Source organism: Camelus ferus, chromosome 32 (assembly GCF_009834535.1).
Source record: "Camelus ferus isolate YT-003-E chromosome 32, BCGSAC_Cfer_1.0, whole genome shotgun sequence".
NCBI classification, from domain to species: Eukaryota; Metazoa; Chordata; class Mammalia; order Artiodactyla; family Camelidae; genus Camelus; species Camelus ferus.
The window spans coordinates 23,646,345-23,664,268 of NC_045727.1; the positions used below are offsets into that span (position 1 = coordinate 23,646,345).

The 17,924-nt window shown below is 48.3% G+C and overlaps 1 long non-coding RNA gene across 1 annotated transcript in view; it reads right to left on the bottom strand.

Moving 5' to 3' along the window:
* LOC116660874 overlaps window positions 1-17,924 on the bottom strand; it is a 128,116-nt gene that overhangs the window by 53,248 nt on the left and 56,944 nt on the right. The window contains exons 4-5 of the long non-coding RNA XR_004316515.1: window positions 12,295-12,352; window positions 9,192-9,286 (exon numbers count right to left, since the gene is read on the bottom strand). This is a non-coding gene — a long non-coding RNA (uncharacterized LOC116660874). The remainder of the gene's footprint in view (window positions 1-9,191; window positions 9,287-12,294; window positions 12,353-17,924) is intronic.

Sequence of the window (17,924 nt, forward strand, 5' to 3'; positions counted from 1 at the left end):
CAATTTGAAGTCGAAATCACTCATAAGAGGCCAATAAAGAAACACCTCTTGGATAAAACAGTGCGACTAGGCTGGTTTTTTTTTTATGACTTTATGTTCAGCAACATAAATTCGGCGTCAACAGCCAAGCACAGAAAGGACCTACGCGCTTCTGGGGAAGTGACAGCGAGGCGGGATCTCTGCTCATTCCATCAAGAGTCTCTGTGTGCTCCTCTAGAACATGGTCTTCCAAGGACAGTTTTGGTATTTTTTTTTTTCCTAGACATTATGACACATGGAAAAGAAATAGTACAAAGCCCAGAGCCCAAGTATTTCGTATTCTACAAACCCCTAAACCATTGCTGGGCGATTAACACAGACCTGCTCCCAAGAGATGAACGACAGAGAAGAGTCATGAAGACAGAAGAGAGAATTCAACTCCAAGTGCAATTTTGGAGTTAACAGAATGCCCCCATTATTTCGGAGGCATCTAAGGCCAGAATTTCGTCACAGCTGGGCAGTACATATCGCCAGCTTAGTGGCTGAGCACATGCTTAGCATGTACAAGGCCCCGGGTTCAATCTGCTGTTCAAAGCCCAGAATGGGATAAAGACATTTTTTTGGTTTGTTTCAGATCCCAAAGACGGACAAAATGATTGAAAGGCAATTACCAGAGAAAGAAACTGTTTCAAGAGTTTTAATTTATCAGTTTGGGCTCCAAGTTTTTGTGGCCATAATTTTTTCCCTCAAATTTTATCCACCTACGTGAACGGTAATTACTAGAATAAACTGCCTTATGATTTCTTCTACAGACAAGAGTGACTCTTCCAGCCTGTTTCAGGTGGTTGAGTTATTCAGGGATTAAGCGCCTTCTGATTGTTTCTGCAGAAAGCTGTGTTATGTCCGTGTTCAGCCCCGGCCACTCGGCAACACGAAACCGCCATCTGCCGACAAGACCAGGTGTTGGCGTTGGCCCGGGTGACGGCGGCTGCTCAAAGCTGTGACACTTCCGCTCGGCTAAAGGTGAGAAACTCATGTGTCTGACTTATTTGAATAAGTGTATTTTAGGCATGCGTTCCACTCATCTCCCTCCTTTTTCATATGAGACATCCTGGCAAACAGTTGAGAAGGAAGCGGATGAATGGATGGAAGATGCCAGCACATTTAAACAGGCTTCTTTACTGCAGGACTTTTCACAATCATTGCTATGTCGTTGCCCCTCCTGACACTCCGAGGCAGGGATACGGTTTGCGTGGCCTCCCAGCATTCACTGTGGAAGGGCTTTGATGTGACCAGCACACGTGTCACATGGATTTCCCACTATACTCCTGGGAGACCTGCCTGGGCCTTACTCAGAGCCCTCATTTTACAGATGAGGGGAAATGAGTTTGAGAGAAGAAAAGCAACATGCTTAGATTTTCATCTTTTTTTAAGCTTTTTTTTTTTTTTTTTTTCCTGGGGAGAGGGGAGGTAATTAGATTTATTTAATTTTTTTAAGGCTGCACTGAGGATCGAACCCAGGACCTCGCGCATGCTAAGCACACGCTCTACCACTGAGCTACCCCCTCCCCACAGAGTTTCATGTCTGTGGCAGTGAGAACTACATTTACTCAAGTCAATTCTTGTTTTTTTGTTAGTTTGCTTGCTTTTCAATTTAGTAGTCTTGGTGATTCCCTTTGAGGATCAAAAACTGACTTTTCCAGAGCAAACACCTTCATGAAAGTTTGCCAGCGCTTCAGAACTACAGTTCAGCTCCCTTTCAATCTAGAAGAGGGCTGAATTCCAACTCAGGGAAGATGGATCTTTGGGACACTGGTCCACCCTCTTCTCGGTCTATTGGCTTTCCGACTAAAGTCACTATTCCTTGCCCCAACAACAACAAAAGCAAAACACAAACAAATAAAACAGAAACTACAATTCATAACAAAGGAGCACCAGGCTCTTACTCTGTCCTTAGCAGAACACCCGAAGGAAGACATCGCCCAGAACTGGCCCTACTCCAGCTCCACGACTGAGCGGTGGGGACCTTCTTCCTTCCCCTCACTTTTCACGCCTAACTTCGCACTTGCAAATCAAACATTTGTTTCTTTGATGGTACCTGAAGGCACTGTGGCCTTTATCCCAATAATAATTAATGTTCTGCCCAAGCCAAGGTTAATGTTCACTTGATTGTCTCCTTTTGTGTTGAAACAATAGACAATCATCAAGAAATAAAATCCCTCCCCCCCCCAATGCTGGAGGAAAAGGTGGCTTGCAAGCCCTAAGAAGGATAAATAGGATTTGCACACAAAGACCCACTGCAGGAGCTTTCTGGTGGAAGGGAAGGGAAGTCACAAAAAGACAGAGAATCCAATACAAAAGGCTCTGTTCTGTGTTATCTCTATAATGGATGCCTGGGTTTTAAGAGCTGTAATTAATTATAAACCATCACAAACGGTCAAGAAAAGCCAGTGGCAACAGTCCTAGTGGTTGACAGTCGGCCGTGATTTTAGGACACCTTGTCTCATTAAGGCTGGATAATTTATTAGACATTCAGTCTTCCTCGAGGAGCCTCCAAAGAGAAATTACTAGAAATGCAGAACAGCTTTGGGGAAATCCATGCCAGTGAAGTGGGAAGCCAGCGACAACCCCACTGCAGGGTGGTTTCCGCAAGTCTGAGGGACTTCCCTCTCCACCTGGCCGTCTCTTCGCCTGGATGGTGGGGCCGGGGTCTCCTCCCTGCGTCCCTGACACCAGACGCACAGCCAGGCATGGGGCCGGTGCGAATGAGTCATTTTTAAGTAATGATTCGAATTCAGCTGAGAAAACCAGAATATAGTCAAAGTGCAGGAAAAATAAAAGAGGCTAATATCCCTAAATCCTGAGAGGAAAGAAACCGTCCCAAATTCCCAGCTGGTTGGCGCACACTTATCTGGACCAAATGCTTTGATGAGAAGGAGGGATGAGAGGGTGAGTGGTACCCAGCGCACAGACGGCCTGAAAAATCGAACTTCCCAGACTTCACACTTGCCCAGAATGCGGGGAGCACGAATGGGAAAGGATTGTTCTTCGTTGGTTTTTGAAGCACAGAACGAAGATCTGTCAGATAGGATGTTACCTTCCTTGTAAAACTCAAAGAAGGGCTTCCAGCAAATCTGCTTAGTGATTTGTTAGATACACGGAGAGGTGACCAGGGAAGGTGGCGTTTACCCTCCCTCTTCAGGCCACCCCAGAGCCCGGGAAGTTCCCTCTATTCCTTGAACCCAGACAAGCTTTTACTGAAGATAAATTCAGAGGTGACACTCGGCACCACGTGAGTTATTGGGTGAAATTCCCTGAAAGGCCCATTTCAACCGTTTGAGCCAAACGGCAGCCTTCTGAGCAATGGGAGGGGATTGCATTTAGACTCTGGAAATTTAATCCAGGGCGTCGCTCAGACTTGGGGGGGGGTCGCAGCCCCGTCAGAAGAGGAGGCAGATGAGTAAGTGATTAAGGAGACGGGGGTGGGGGGGCCTCCAGGCAGAAGCTGAGTGGCTGGAAGGAGCTTTGCAGAAGCTATGTCCTCCCTTACCTTCCAGAGACCCCCTTCTCCCCATCCTGGGATAAAGAAGGGGGGTGTGTAAGGTAGTCACAACCTGACACCAGGTTCCCAAAAAAAAGGGCAGAGCTGGGAGAGGTAACTGATGATGGAGGATAATAAGCCTTTGATGAGGATGTTGATTCCGTCCTTGACTGAATGTCTGAGTCGGGCAGAAGGCAACACACAAAAGGCATTCTGATGTATTATGGAGACCAGCCAGACAGCACACCCAGTTACGTCTGTTATGGAGAAAAATGCCCAGTGAAGGTAAGGGATGAGCACCCCCCGGACCAGCCTCCGCCTCCCTCTGAATTAGGTGCTGAAATTGTTAGCGGAGAGGAGGTAAGATGAAGGCTAGGATCTTAAAGAGATTTACTCACATATTAAAAGTTTAATTTTACGTTAAATCGTGCAGGCAGTTCCAGTGTAATTAAACATTAATTTAAATAGATTTTAACATAATAGCAAAAGGGCTATTTATAGCCCAGAGCAGCCAAATGTTTGAAAACTATTTACAAAGTCCCTCACAGGCGGTGCAAACCGTCCATGGGTCTACCCGCCAAACGGCAAGCCCACCATCATCAGTAACTCGTCTTCAACGTCAATGAAGCCCCATTAATCTGGATTCCATTATTTAAGGCAGAGTCTGGGAAGCAATTAATTGAATTTGGGATCAGCATAACCTTTCGAAGAAGATGAAAGGGTTTGGTGAGCCGGGAAGTGAAGAGGAATGTGGCTACTTAAATTAAGATGGAAGTGCTTTTTAAAATGGCATAATATTTGCATATAAGAGACAGTAACAGTAATAATAGTGACTACAAAAGCCAGCTGATCTTTCTCCCAAAAAGGCATCGGCAAGTCCCCCCCTTGGATATCACTGTTAAATCTTCACGCAAGTTCAGAACAGACATCTAACATGCACAGATTCCTACCATTCAGATTTTTGATTCATTCGAATGGGCTTTTTGATTCTCTTACTCTAAGTTTTCTATTCCAAACCCAGCCTCCTAGAAGAGGCAATTCAGAGCAGTGGTTAAGACCATGGGGTCTGGAGCCTCACAGCCCGAGTCAGCTTGGCCTCTCTGCCCTGCCGGCTGTGTGACTCTGAGTCACGTACTTGGCGTCTCTGGGCCTCCGTTTGTCCATCTGTGAAGTGGGGATGATGAGAATGCCTGTGTCACATCTGCTGTTGGGACTCAATGAGCCGCAAAAGCAAAAGCACTCTGGCTGTGCCTCCCTTCACCGGCTGAAGACCAGCTTTATTGTTGTCATCATCTTGTGACACAAATGTGCCGTTCCTGGTTTCACTTCTGGTCCTTCTGCCAGTGAGCTCTGTTAATGCTGAGTTCCGCTCTCTAGCATCAGGGAGCGAGCGACTTGGGCACTGTGTTTGTTTCCTCTTGCTGCTGTAAGGACCCACCATACACTCAGCAGCTTAAAAACAAAAACCCACACATCTATTATCTCGTATTCCTGGAGATTCCAAGTCCTAAAGCCACAGCACCGGCAGGGGCAGGTTCCTAGTGCAGGCTCTGCTGGGGACCCCCTTTCCGTGCCTTTTCCAGCTGCGAGGGCCCAGCATCCCCTGGTCCTCATCCTGTCAGGTCTTGGGACCTCTGCTTCCCTCAACACGTCTTCTCTGATTCCCACCTCCCTCCTCCCTCTCTTTTCAAATTTCTTTTTCATCATCATGAAATTCCCCGACAGGGAACTCGCTTCCTCTGGCTCTGGTTTTGAAATCATCAATCCCTTTTCCCGACAGGAGTCACCGTGGAGAGGCCGCCCTCACCCGGACGAGCGACGTGGTCGATGGAGGAGCCACCATGTGCAAGAGGAGCGCGTAGACTTTTTGCCATTTTGTGCCGCCTGGTTTGGGAACAGTGTTCAGAAGTGGGATGGGATATTTGGAATCTAACTGCCAGCCTTCTTCGCTCACGATACAGATCGGTGTCCAAAGCGAAGAGGTTTCTGCTGGGTGTCTTAACCGGGTTCTCCAGGAGCGCCCCGGGGGTGCTCCGACCACACTCTGGGCCGCTCTCTGGATGAGGTCTTCAGCAAAGGTATCGGGTTCCCCAGCCCAGGGAGGCCCCCATCTTGAAGTCAAGAATCGTGAAGCTCGTCTTAGAAGCCAGGCTGCACCCAGCGCTCGCTGTGGGCGTCTTCTCCAGACCCTGTGCATCTCCTCGTCACCGAAGGCACAAATTAAGCAAAACTCCGACCTGTTCCCAGCTTTATTTCATGCATCACCAGGGCCAGCAGGGCATGGGGGCTGCACTCTGGGGGCCGCAGGCAGCGGTGGGCATGTGGCCAGAGCGCATGGCCGAGCACACTGCTGGCTCCCAGGAAGCCGCAGTTTTTTTAGTTTCCAATTTTTATCTGTGGTCATATGTTTCAATTTTTCGAAACTTCTTGAATAGTCTGGAGTCCCTGACGTATCAATGGGCAAGACCATGCTGTTCGTTTGAATCTCTGGAATACAGGTGTTGAGACAGAGTTGGGAGCACATGCAGTTTGCGGGGTGATGCTTGTGGAAGACGAAAGAGAAGAAAGCATGATTGTGCACAGAGGATTCGAGAAACGGATCTGCTCAAGTTGCAGCCAACACAGTGGGGAGGCCCGGAGCAGAGGCTGCCCCCTAGACGAGTCCCACCCTGGACAGAATTAGCCTTGTCAGCGCAGGCAGGCAGCTAGACATGAGCAGAGAAAGGGGGGCACCAGCCAAGTGGCAGGAAACACACATCTTGTGAACAACAGGGGTCCTTGGGCAGAAAAAGAAAAGCAGGAACCTCTGGATTGGTAAGAAATCACACATTTTGGGGTGACAAGTGTCCTGGGGGCCGACAAAGAAAGACGGGGAGAGGCAGGCATCTCCAGCATCTGAATGTAACCTTTTGCTCATTGTGCCCTCATTTCAATAAAATTAGCCTTGCAGATTAGAAGCGCCCATCGTGCACCGACGCCAGGACACTTCTGATCCAGACTAAACAAGGACAAAAACCCTCCTCCCCTCAGGAAGGTGGAGCCGGGTGGAAATCAGGGAATGCGACCCCGCACTCCTTCCTCCCCATTGAATATTCCACCCATTCATTTTCACACCCTATGTAACCAACTTGTCAAAGAAACTCAGGGCAGCTGCGCGCCTGAGTCTGCCCGCTCTCCCCTTGAAGGCGTCCCATCTATTACTAAACCCGCACTCTGCTTTCTTGATCATTCCCGGATCCCTTCATTCGTTGGACAGATATTCGCAGGGCTGCGATCTTCACCAGCCCTGTGCCAGGGAGAGCGCGCACTCTGGTGGGCAGTCAGGCCGCTAGCCGGGGCTCCACGGCGAAGCACGGGGCTGCGAATTCAGTCACCACAGGGCGCTACGGGTGTGCCAAGGCCAGCTCCACACCCGGTCTCTCGAGCCACTAGTGACCTTGCATTCGACACGCACAACCAGCCTGTCTTCCTGGTGCTGAGGAGGCTGCGTTACTGCAGATGGGCGGTGTTGCAGCTGCCGGGCCGGCTTTTTATCCAAAACAAACACAGCTGACTACTCGGATAAATCTCATTTCTGTCTCAAGAGGGACCTCAGGCTGGACATGCACATTTCTTCCCCTTTGGAATCCCCAGGTGGGCCCGCTGTAGGGAGCTGAGGTCCAAAATCAGGTGGACAGGGGGTCTGAGATCCTGCGTGAGACCTCAAAGCCATGGCAAGGAGAGAAACCAGAGCAGGTGGAGGAAAAAGGCCCACAGAGGGGGAGGCTAGAAGAAAATCACAGCCTAGATTTAAGACACTTAGCCGTGAGCCAAGCCCTGATCTAAGCACGAGGGATCGGGACATTTAACAGTGATGCTGATAATAACAGAAGCTCTCATTACCCCTACTTTACAAGTGAGGAAACTGAGACTCTCTGAAAATGGAGCAGAAAGGTTGCATTCAGCTCCAGGGACAGGGTTTGAGAGCCGATCTGCAGGAGGATAAAGTCTGGAGTAGGAGCAGGTACACCTGGACACCCACAGGTGGTCCCGGTGGGATGATGGGTTCCCACCCTGTTAGGAAGAGGAGTCCCACGCCTTCCCTGACCCCGTCACCATCAGGTGACTCCCAGGCAGACGTCCCCACTCCGCAGCTGACCGTCAGGCACGTGTGACAGTCACGCTCGCCACGTCTGGGGAGCCTCCGCCCTCGAGTCTTCAGCGGACACACAGGTTCTCCCCCCAGGATACTCGGGTCACCAAGCGGCCGTCCAGAAACTGGAGGAACGTCACCCCAGGCACGCATTTCACAGCTGCCGGTTGCACTGGCCCTCCCCCTGGAGTTACCGGACGCAGACAGACCCTGCAGTGGGTGAGCACGTGGGTGAAACTTAGGACCAGCTGCCTCAAAATGCAGACAACACGATGAATCGGGGTAATAAAGTGGTCATTGTGCAGGTGGCTGGATGTAACAAAGGACGTGCAACGGCTGACCAGGGGCTTTGTCTAGGAGGGAGGATGGGCTTCTCAGGAGGAGCGAGGCTCCGTCAAAACCCACCTCCCCTCTTAGCGCTGCAGGACTGTTTGGCTTGAACTTGACAATGATCTTAATTAAGAAGACGACAGTGCTTCACGGAGCAGCTGCTGTGTGTCCAGTACTGCCTGGGGTCTGGGTGTAAAACATGGGAAAAAGGCAGATGAAAAGCCCCTCTCTGAGGGGACTTAGGTTCCAGTGGGGAAGGCAGACACTAAGCAGGTGTCTTAGTGAAAGGTTCAGTGCCTCGGAGGCCACTAGGAGTGCGGCTGGGAGGAGGTGGAGAGAGTGGGATTGGTGGGCGGGGTACCATTTTAGGAAATGGTTGGGAATTCCTCACTGAGAAGGTGATCCCATTGGAACAACTCGGCGTAGCGACGCAACGGCAGAGTAACAGAGTGACAGTGAGGATGAACGACAGTTATAAAGCCCTCACTGGGCGCCAGTACTGTCCGCCCAGATGACCTCACTTGGTTCCTCATTTTACAGGTAAGGTAACTGAGGAATAAGAGTTAAAACGCTTGCCCGCACTGTTTATAGCATCTGGGACATGGAAGCAGTCTAAACATCCATCAACAGATGAATGGATAAAGATACGAGATAATATACACACACACACATACACACAATGGAATACTACTTGGCCATCAAAAAGAACGAAGTAATACCATTTACAGCAATGTGGATGGACCTAGAGATGATCATATTAACCGAAGTAAGTCACTTACATGTGGAAGCTAAAAAATGATACAAATGAGCTTATTTACAAAACAGAAGTATCATTATACTGTGCACCAGAAATTGACAACACTGTAAACTGACTATACTTCAATAAAAATGTATATCTACAAAAAAAAACAAACAAACCACAAACAGAAACAGATGCACAGACATAGAAAACAAGCTTATGGTTACCAAAGGGGAAAGGAGTGGGGAGGCATAAATTAGGAGTTTGAGATTAACAGATACACACTATTGTATATAAAACAGATAAACAACAAGGTCCTACTATAGAGCACAGGGAACTATATTCAGTATCTTGTAGTGACCTATAATGGAAAAGAATCTGGAAAAGAGACTAGATCACTTTGCTGTTCACAAGAAACTAACACAAAATTGTAAATCAACTATTAAAAATTAGTTTAAAAAAAAACTTACCTGGGTCACACGGGGCAAGAAGCTAAAAGTCAGGCACTGACCCAGCCAGTCTGACCCCAGCGTCCAAGCTCCGATGCAGTGTCCCTCCGTCTTCCCTGTAATACAGAGGAGAGTGGGTAAGGCTGTGTCTGCAGCCCCATAAACAGGACCCGAGAGGCCGCCTCTGCTGCCTGCTGGCCCGGTGATGTGGGAATTCCCTTCCTTCCTCTTCTTCCTCATCAGCATACAGGTGATAATGACAGGACCCGCTTCCAGGGGTGTGAAGTTTCAATGAGTTAATAAATGCAAAGCCCGGAGCAGAGTTCCGGGCACAGGGTAGGTGCTGCTCACGAAAGAGTGCTACTCCTCTTGAGAGCACCGTTATCATCAGGACCTCCTAAGTCCCGCGTAAGATGGAGGGAAAGTACCAAAGCCATCCTTGGTGGAGAGAAAGTCAGGAGCCACTCGGCTGTCATGCCCGTACGGCCTTGATGGGTGTTTCCAAAGAATCTGTCAAAGGACTGGTACCAACGGACTCTCCTTCAGCAGAACATCAGAGATCTGGCCACCCCACATTCTTGCCCACACTTCGCAAACTGCGCCTTCACTTGAGCCATGCTGGTGGGTACGCAGCGGGACGGCGCCGTGTTTCCCCGGGGAAGGCTGAGGCCCCTTCCGGAGCCTCTTGGCCCCTTGGCCTCTCTGGGGAGGTGCCTGTCCAAGCCAGAGGCTCATTTTGCTCTACTGAGTTTAGAGTGTCAGAAGGGTGGGTCGTTGTTACTCTCGGGGGAAAGTGGGGGCTGGGAGGGGACAGGAGACGGTTTTCTGGAGCCCTGGTAGTGTTTTGAATTTTTATTTGTGAATGTTGGCTCACACTATAGCAACGCCAAACATCAGAAGAGAAAAAAATGTAAGCAGCGTCTCAGGTGTACACAGGTCATCGGCAGTGGATCCAAAACTAAAGCTCAGTCTCCTGGAGCCAAGAAGCCTTCACCTCTTGCTCCTGGAAGCAGATTTATGACCATGGGCTCAAGGCTCACATATCACCTCCCCAGTTAAGCTTTTTTTTTTTTTTTAATTTTTGTTCAAGTGTAGTCTGTTCACAATGTTGCACCAGTTTCCGGTGCACAGCACAATGCTTCAGTCACAGAGGAACATACGGATATGCATTTTCATATTCTTTTCACCATAAGTTACTATAAGATATTGAATATAGTTCCCTGTGCTGCACAGTGCGAACTTGTTGTTTATCTATTTTATTTACTAGTATCTGCAAATCTCGAACTCCAAAGCTTTCTTTTTAACTTTCTCCTCTCACCCTCCCCCTTGCAGATGAATGGTCATTCCCTCTGTCCCCTCTTATCCTTTGCTCGTATCATTGACTGTTAGACATCGATGCACTTTATTCATTTATCACATCCACGGTGGCATCTGCCATCTGGCTGCAAGCGTCTGCAGGCCTGGGACAGAGTCTTACCCATCTCTGTCCCCCTGGGCTGACATAAAGTGAAAGATCAAAAAGTGTGCGCTGGGTGGGAAGTGGAATGAGCCATTCAGCGTTTGTTTTCATAGCAGCTGCTCCTGTTCAGAGCGAACTTCGCATCCCCGTCCGTGGAAACGTTGAGTGGGGTCCCCTCAGTCGAGCAGAATCTGTGCTCCATGGGTCAAAGGAGGTAACATTATATGAGAACTAGGTACAGAGGCGTCCTAAGAGCTCAGGTCACAGGAAACTAGAGATCGAGGACTGTGGCAAATGGCTGGTCCCCTCAGGGCTGGAGGAGTCAAGCCCAGAATCCAGGAACGCAGAGGACGGGTCTACAGCCTGCAGGGTGAGAGGCAACCCAGAGCCAGAGTCATACAACCCGGAGTTATAGGACCATGTCTGAAGGCCGGGGGCCCATCGGACTTGTGCGAGTGTTGTGCGACAGGTGTGAGATGGTTCGATTCCCAGATGCCTCCTCTTAGCACTGTTCTAGATGCCGAGAGAAACATTACTGGACGCATTTATAGTTCTCAGCAAACGTCCTCAAAATGCACCCCCAGGAGCACATATGGACCCACTAAGCTGGCTTTCCAACCATACAGAGGAAGCGACTGAAATCCTACATTCAGTTATAAATGAACGTGGGGAATTTGGAAATCTCCCACGACAGCTCTGCGCTCGAGACATCTATGAATCTCAATCTGTCAGTCCCCACGGATAATTCCAGGACATTCGAAACACACAGACGCGGGAGCTCGGGACAGCTGGGCTACCAGCCTCCTCCCCTCCAGCTGAGCTGCTCCACAGGCTCCGCGCGGCTGCCGGGAGCCAGGACGACTTCACACAGGCGGGTGTCCCTCTGCCCGAGTCGAACACATTTAACTCAGTCGACAGAGTTATTGTTCTGAGGCCAAAACGTCTCCACCCCATATCTTCCTTCCGTTCGCCCTGCTGTGTGAGGGTGATATTAATTTCTGACTCTGGGGGGCAGGGTGCCCCCAGCCTCATAAAACGGTGGGAGGGGTCTCTGCTGAGCACTCCCACGACGTAGCTCTTCATCTCACCAGCGGCACCGCAGTGGCAAAACAAATAGTACAGGCTTGTGTCAAGTTTTATAACCAGTCCAATAAAGGACAGGAGCCTCCTATCCTCAGCAACTCTCATGGGATGTGTTTCTCCTCTAATATGCTTCTTCCCCAATTGTTGGTGTCATGGATCCACTAAGGTTAAAAAAAACCTTCAAGAGCCTGAAATTCATGAGACCACGTCCTTCGTTCCAGCGCAGGAACGGCGAGCTGTCCTCCTTTCTCCTCCGTGGACGTCTCTGAACCCAAACAGTGGTAGTTGCTGCTGGACTCACTCATGGGAACATGGAAACTTGTCAGAGCAAACTCGGGAACCTGCCTGGGAGCTGTGTTTGGTTCCCCTCTCCTGCAGGGCTGGAAGGAACGCCTGAGTCTGGTGATGGCCTTTCTTCCTGAAAGGACTACGCATTTCCTCTCGTCTCATAATCATCCAAGCCTGCATCCTGGGTTATCTCAACAGGAATGGAAAATCATCCGTCAAGGAGAAAAATTCAAATTACGTGGTATCTCCAAAGTCCATCCCTTTAATCAGAAAAGATTAAAGTGTGCCTCTTACCGTCTGGACGAGGCTTCCCAGAATTTAGGGAGAAGCAGATGCCACAAAAATCTAATTTCTAGAGGAAAAAAATAAGAAGGGAAAAATAAAAAGGGATATAAGTTGTTTTGTTTCTTTTATTTTAGTTAGTTTTTTTTTTTTAACCATCTCAACTATTCCAAACCCCCACCTAGTTTGGGGTCAGACAGAGTTTTGCATTTAAATGGTCCAAAATGGGCTTTCTGAACAGCGGGCCCCTATAAAAGGGTCATATCATTTATTCCCCAGGGAAATAAAAGGAGCCTGTAAGCCTCTACCAGGTGCAAGGACTGTAATGGGACATAGTCATCATCTAGTTGCAGGAAAAATCATGGACAAGGATTACATCTCCTTTATTCACTGTCACCTTCCTCAGCTCAGGCTGCCGTTAAAGAAAAAATGCCGTAGGCTGGGTGGCATAAGCAGCAGAAATATACTTCTCACAGCTCTGGAGGTGAGTGGTCCAAGCTCAAGGCTGCAGCCAGCTCGGGTCTAGGGGAGCGTTCTCCTGCTGCCTGGTGACTGCTTGCTGAGTCCTCACACAGCAGGGGGAGGGAGAGGGCGCCAGCTCCCGGGAACCTGCTCTTGTAAGGGCACTAGCCTCATGAGCTCATCTGAACCCAGCTACTTTCCAAAGGTACCATCTCTCAATACCATCAAATCTGGGGACATGAACTTCAGCATCTGAATTCTGAGGGGATAAGACATTCACTCCCCAGCAACGGTCGCCCCCCAGGATAGGCCAGGACCAGTGTCTAGTCGACGATTATCCAATATTTTGTGAAAGAAGGAAGTTTCCAAATTTGTCTTTCATCTTCCTTTGGTACATACAGATCTGTATTTTTTTTTTTTTTTTGCCAGTTTAACCCCATCACTACTCCCTTCCGAGCCTGGGGACTACTTCCCAGAAATCTCTTCTAATGAGAGGAAATCAAATGAGATCTGGAAGGCAAAAAGGAAGCAAAAGCCGTTATCACCGTGAGGCCATGGCAGATGGATGTGGCGGCTTCTGTACAAGCTCAGAGCAGCTTATCAGACTGAGCGCCGTTGCTTCGGGCTGAAGTCGCCAGTGACTTTTCCTCTGGCTGTCCAGCTGCAGCCTCCAGACCTTCCCTCCCCAGGTCCAGCCATACTCTAACTCCAACATTAAACCTATTAAACCTATTAAACCTCCAATACTTGATACAGATACACTCCCCAGACTTTTTGCTTTTTTTGCAGAAGAATTTTTTTGTATTTTAATTTTTGCATTTGCTGTGTAATATTTTTGTCTCGTTAGCATCTCCTCCCCAAATATATTAACTCATAGAAGTCTTCCTTGCACCTGCTTTTTGAAGGTAAAAAGATGCTTGGGATCTGTGTAGGTTAATGAGAGGAGGATTATGCTGGTGCAGAGCACAGGACACACAAGGTCAGACACTGTAAATAACCGAGGCATAAGCCATACCCAAGAGACACATGCATACACCCTAAATGTGAGCAGGTACAGGGCACAGAGGACTCGGCCAGTAAGAACAGGGGCTCACAGGAGCGTTCTTGGACTATAATTATTATCAAAGAGGAAGATATTTTCCAGAAGGTCCTAGAAGACATCTCCTAATGTCTGATTGGCCGTAACAGGGTCACATGCCCCATGTCTGGCCCAATCACGGCCAGGGCAGTGGGATTATCTGGATTGGATTAGACCAACCATGGTTCATCCCCGGGATGGGGGAGGGGCTAATGTTGCCGGCTACTGTGGGTTCCCAACCTGGTCAGCCACAAGGTGGGATCTCTTCTCCAGGGGGTCAGGCATGATTCTGCAGTATAGACAGGTAGAGCTGAACTGCATTTCATCTCACTGTGACTAACTGATAGTCACAACTGTCCAAAAGTCTTCAGGCTCTTCTGGTTGCACTAAGGTTGCTGTCCATTTGATGCATTTATATCCCCTTTCTGATGCTCTGGAAGCTTCCTTTCTGACATAAAGGGTGCAGAACTCAGGCTCAAAGCCTAAGGCAAGTAGCAGCATCAAGGTCATGATGCCCCGTATTTATTTTATTTATTTCCATAATTACCTATTTTTGACACAGAATAATGGTTTTTTCCATTCATAGTATGTAGACAGTTTCCTGTTTTAAAAGTTTTCTTCTCAAATATATTTCTTTAAGTAAAATAAGACTTTTAAAGTAAATATCACAGAAATAATAGTACAAATATTGTAATTATGGGAAAAATTGTGAGCATGTTTGGCAAAAATCTGAAATTGGAAAATGCTGTTTAGAGAGCAGGAGAAGAGGTTTGGGAGAAAGATAGGCATTTTTCATTAAAGAGACACCTGACTTTGTCCTGCTTTTAACTGTGATTGGATGAGGATGTGATGCTGGGAGCACTGGCAGCTATTTTGGGGCAAGAAGCAAGAAACATAAGGACCAAGCTAACACACTGAAGAAACTGGAGCAGAAAGATGGAAAAATTCTGGGCATTTGAAGGTATCTGTAAGTTTTTGAACCAACCATGTGGTCATTCAGCTTTAGACCTGTATTGTATGAAATAATGAATCCCTATTTTATAAATCCATCTACCTGAGTATTTGCTAGTGGGCATGGAGACAAGTTGGTTGGAGGCTTCCCAAAGAAACTGAGTTTCTAATGGTGAAATTCTGAAAACTGTAATACATAGTTTAGGAATGTATTCTGGGCTCCCATGCAGTTTTCCCAGAGGTTCTAAAAAAATGCAAAACATTTCTTATTGTTTCAGCATGAAATTGACCTTAACACAACTGCCCTCTCTTTGCCAGTGCAAATTTCAAACACTTTTTCATGCATATGTTCGTGTTGACTTATTTCATGACACACATTCAGCCAAGTACACAGACCCACCCCATCGCTCTGTTCCACATTTCAGAGCTCTGACCTGGATGTGTGAGTTTCAATAAAGAAAGATTGCTAAATGCAGTCAAAGCCATAGGGATGTGGAATTGACTTATGGGGGTCAGGGAGTCTGGCTTATTTCTTTTTATTTCAGCAAAAAAAGCACAACTTTCCGATGCTACAGTCTTTGGGAATATCACATAAGAAAAATAAGAAAGTACATTGCTTTTTGTCAGCTTGAATAAGTGACCCAGTAAAAATCCCCAAACTCTCTTAGCAGACTGAAAATATGAAATTTATTTTCCAGTTCAGATATATTTATTCTTCCTAAAAAAAAAAAAAAAAAAAGAAAGAAAGTTGAGCTGAAGCTGTGCTAACTCCAATAGTTTCCATGATTTTACTGGGTTTATAAAAAGTAATGATTTTATTAAACTGTAAAACCATGACAGATGGAGAAACTGTAATTTAGAGGGATTAAATGAGCTGAATTTTATATGCCTCTAGCATTTAAGGCATTGAAAAATATCAAAATAATTGGAAAACGATGCATTGTAGACACCCGGCTTTTTCTCAGCTGAACAGCTGATAATCCCTCCTTGCAAGGCTCCAGATGTGTGCTTCCTCTCATAATGGGGAGTTAAAAATAATTCTTTTTCCACGTGATGATCAGCCGTCCCGCGGCTGCCAGGCATCCGCCGGTGGGATGTAGCTGGGCATCTCGGAGCCGCCCAACAATAAATAAATGAGCATGTTCATCACATTATTCCAATGCAACCTTAATTGCTTCAGAACTTGCTCCAAACTTTTCCAAGTCGGCTCATGATAACGAGCTCTCGGGCTTTTGTCTTCCAGCTCACCACTTCATGCTAAATGGACTGCAACTGGACGTGCCGCTGGATGAATATTTATCAGTGCCGCACGGTGCTTTGATTCCGAGTCTCGGGATCCGCTAGCATCACGCAATTCCTGACCCACCTTCATCCGTCTTTGTGGGGGTAAAAAGCATGGTGCTGGCATAAGCTTCTGGTGCTGCATTGATAGTTTCTTATGTCAATCGAAAGCTAAATGCACAACCTAAAAGTTAAGAGTTGTAGTTTACTCAATGAACTTGCTGAGGACTCCGAGCCCCAAAGGCAGCCTCTCCAGGAGCTCTGAGGGACTGCTCGGAAGACGTAAGGGAGGAGCCAGGATATACAGGAGCTTTTGCAACAAACAGCAGGTAGTCGGAACATCAAGCGATCACTGTTAATTAGAGAAAGCCGGGTATCTCAAGTTAAGGAACTGAGCGCTTTCCTGTGAATGGGAAGATGCAGGAGTCTGGGCTCATTGAAATCACTCCTGTGATCTGCACCTTGGCGCTCCAGGGCCAGTGTCCTGTGCTTTCGCATCCTGACTCCTCAGGGGCACCGCTGGTGGCCGGCCGCAATGGCTGATGGCCTGATGGTCACAGCACCCTTTGTTTACTGATACAGCGCATGGCATTCTTCGTCCACGTACCTTAAGAGATCGTGCAATTTTCTTTTCTCAACACCTTGGGGAAGTGAGCCCAGCTCTTACTTCAGCCAGAGCGCTGGATGGACGGTGCACAGAAAGATGCTGAATGGCCTCCTGTGCCACATGTTAGAGTGGGAGCAGCCTCATGCTCCACGTCCCAGGGCCCGCAGTGGACTTTCAGCTTGGGGTTGTCGGAATGAGCCATGGCTTGGGAGGAAGGCTTGGACCTTAGTCCCAGTTTGTGCACCAATTCAGCGGGCTGGTGGGCAAGCTCATCCGAAGCATGAAATACCAATGTCCTGACCTGCCTGCCTCCAAGGCTTTTGAACAGATAAAGTAAGGAGACTGTGGGAAGGCTTTTCTCAGGATACGAAGTACCTGTAAGTTTAAGTCAAACTCTGCCTCCAACCAGGCTCTCTTCCTTGTGACTGCCGCCCCCGGGGGACTGGGATGTCGCGCCGGGAAGACAGATGCCAGACCCTGCATCGTGCTTTGACCTCCCTGGGGTCGCAAGGGATGGGAGTAGAAAACCCAGATCACGCTGTCAGGACTGTGACACAGTCCACAGCACAGTGTCGACTCCAATCTCCCCCACGTCCGTGCGTGGCTGAAAAGAATGCCTTGCCTGTGACTCGGGACCATAACACAAAATTTTATTTCATCTCCCACTGCCCCTTTCAGATTTATTCAGGGGAGACCTGTGTTTCTGCTCATGCTTAAACAGCAAACCATTGGCTAGGAGCGACTTCACTGTATTCAAAGTAAGATTTGCAACCCCCCGAGTGATGACTACATCTTTGCTGTAGCCGCTCAGACCACCCCGGATGGTTTATGCTAATGGGGTGAATCCGTGGGGGGGGGGGGTGTCGACCAGACTGGAATGACCAACCAGCTGCTTGGAGGTTTGGGGCTTTGAGTCAGGTGATGCCAACGCAACCTCCAGGGAGGGGAGGGGGCTGGAAATTGAGTGCAACCACGTGGGCACGGTTCAGTCACTCATACCTCCGCCATGAGGCTCCAATAAAGCAGCCCCGGTGAGCTGCCTTTGTGCACACTGTCACACGTCATCACTGGGAGGAAGCGGTGTTGCCCAGTGCTCCACAGGGAGAGGTCAGTTGGACCCCTCCCCAAGCATCCCTTCCTTTGACTGGTTCTAACTGGACCCTTTTAGGCAGCAGGTTACGTCCATACCCTGTACATACATACGAAAAGGCTGTGGATTTGAGAGAAACCAGTACTGCCACACTGAGCCCGTGTCCCGTGGTG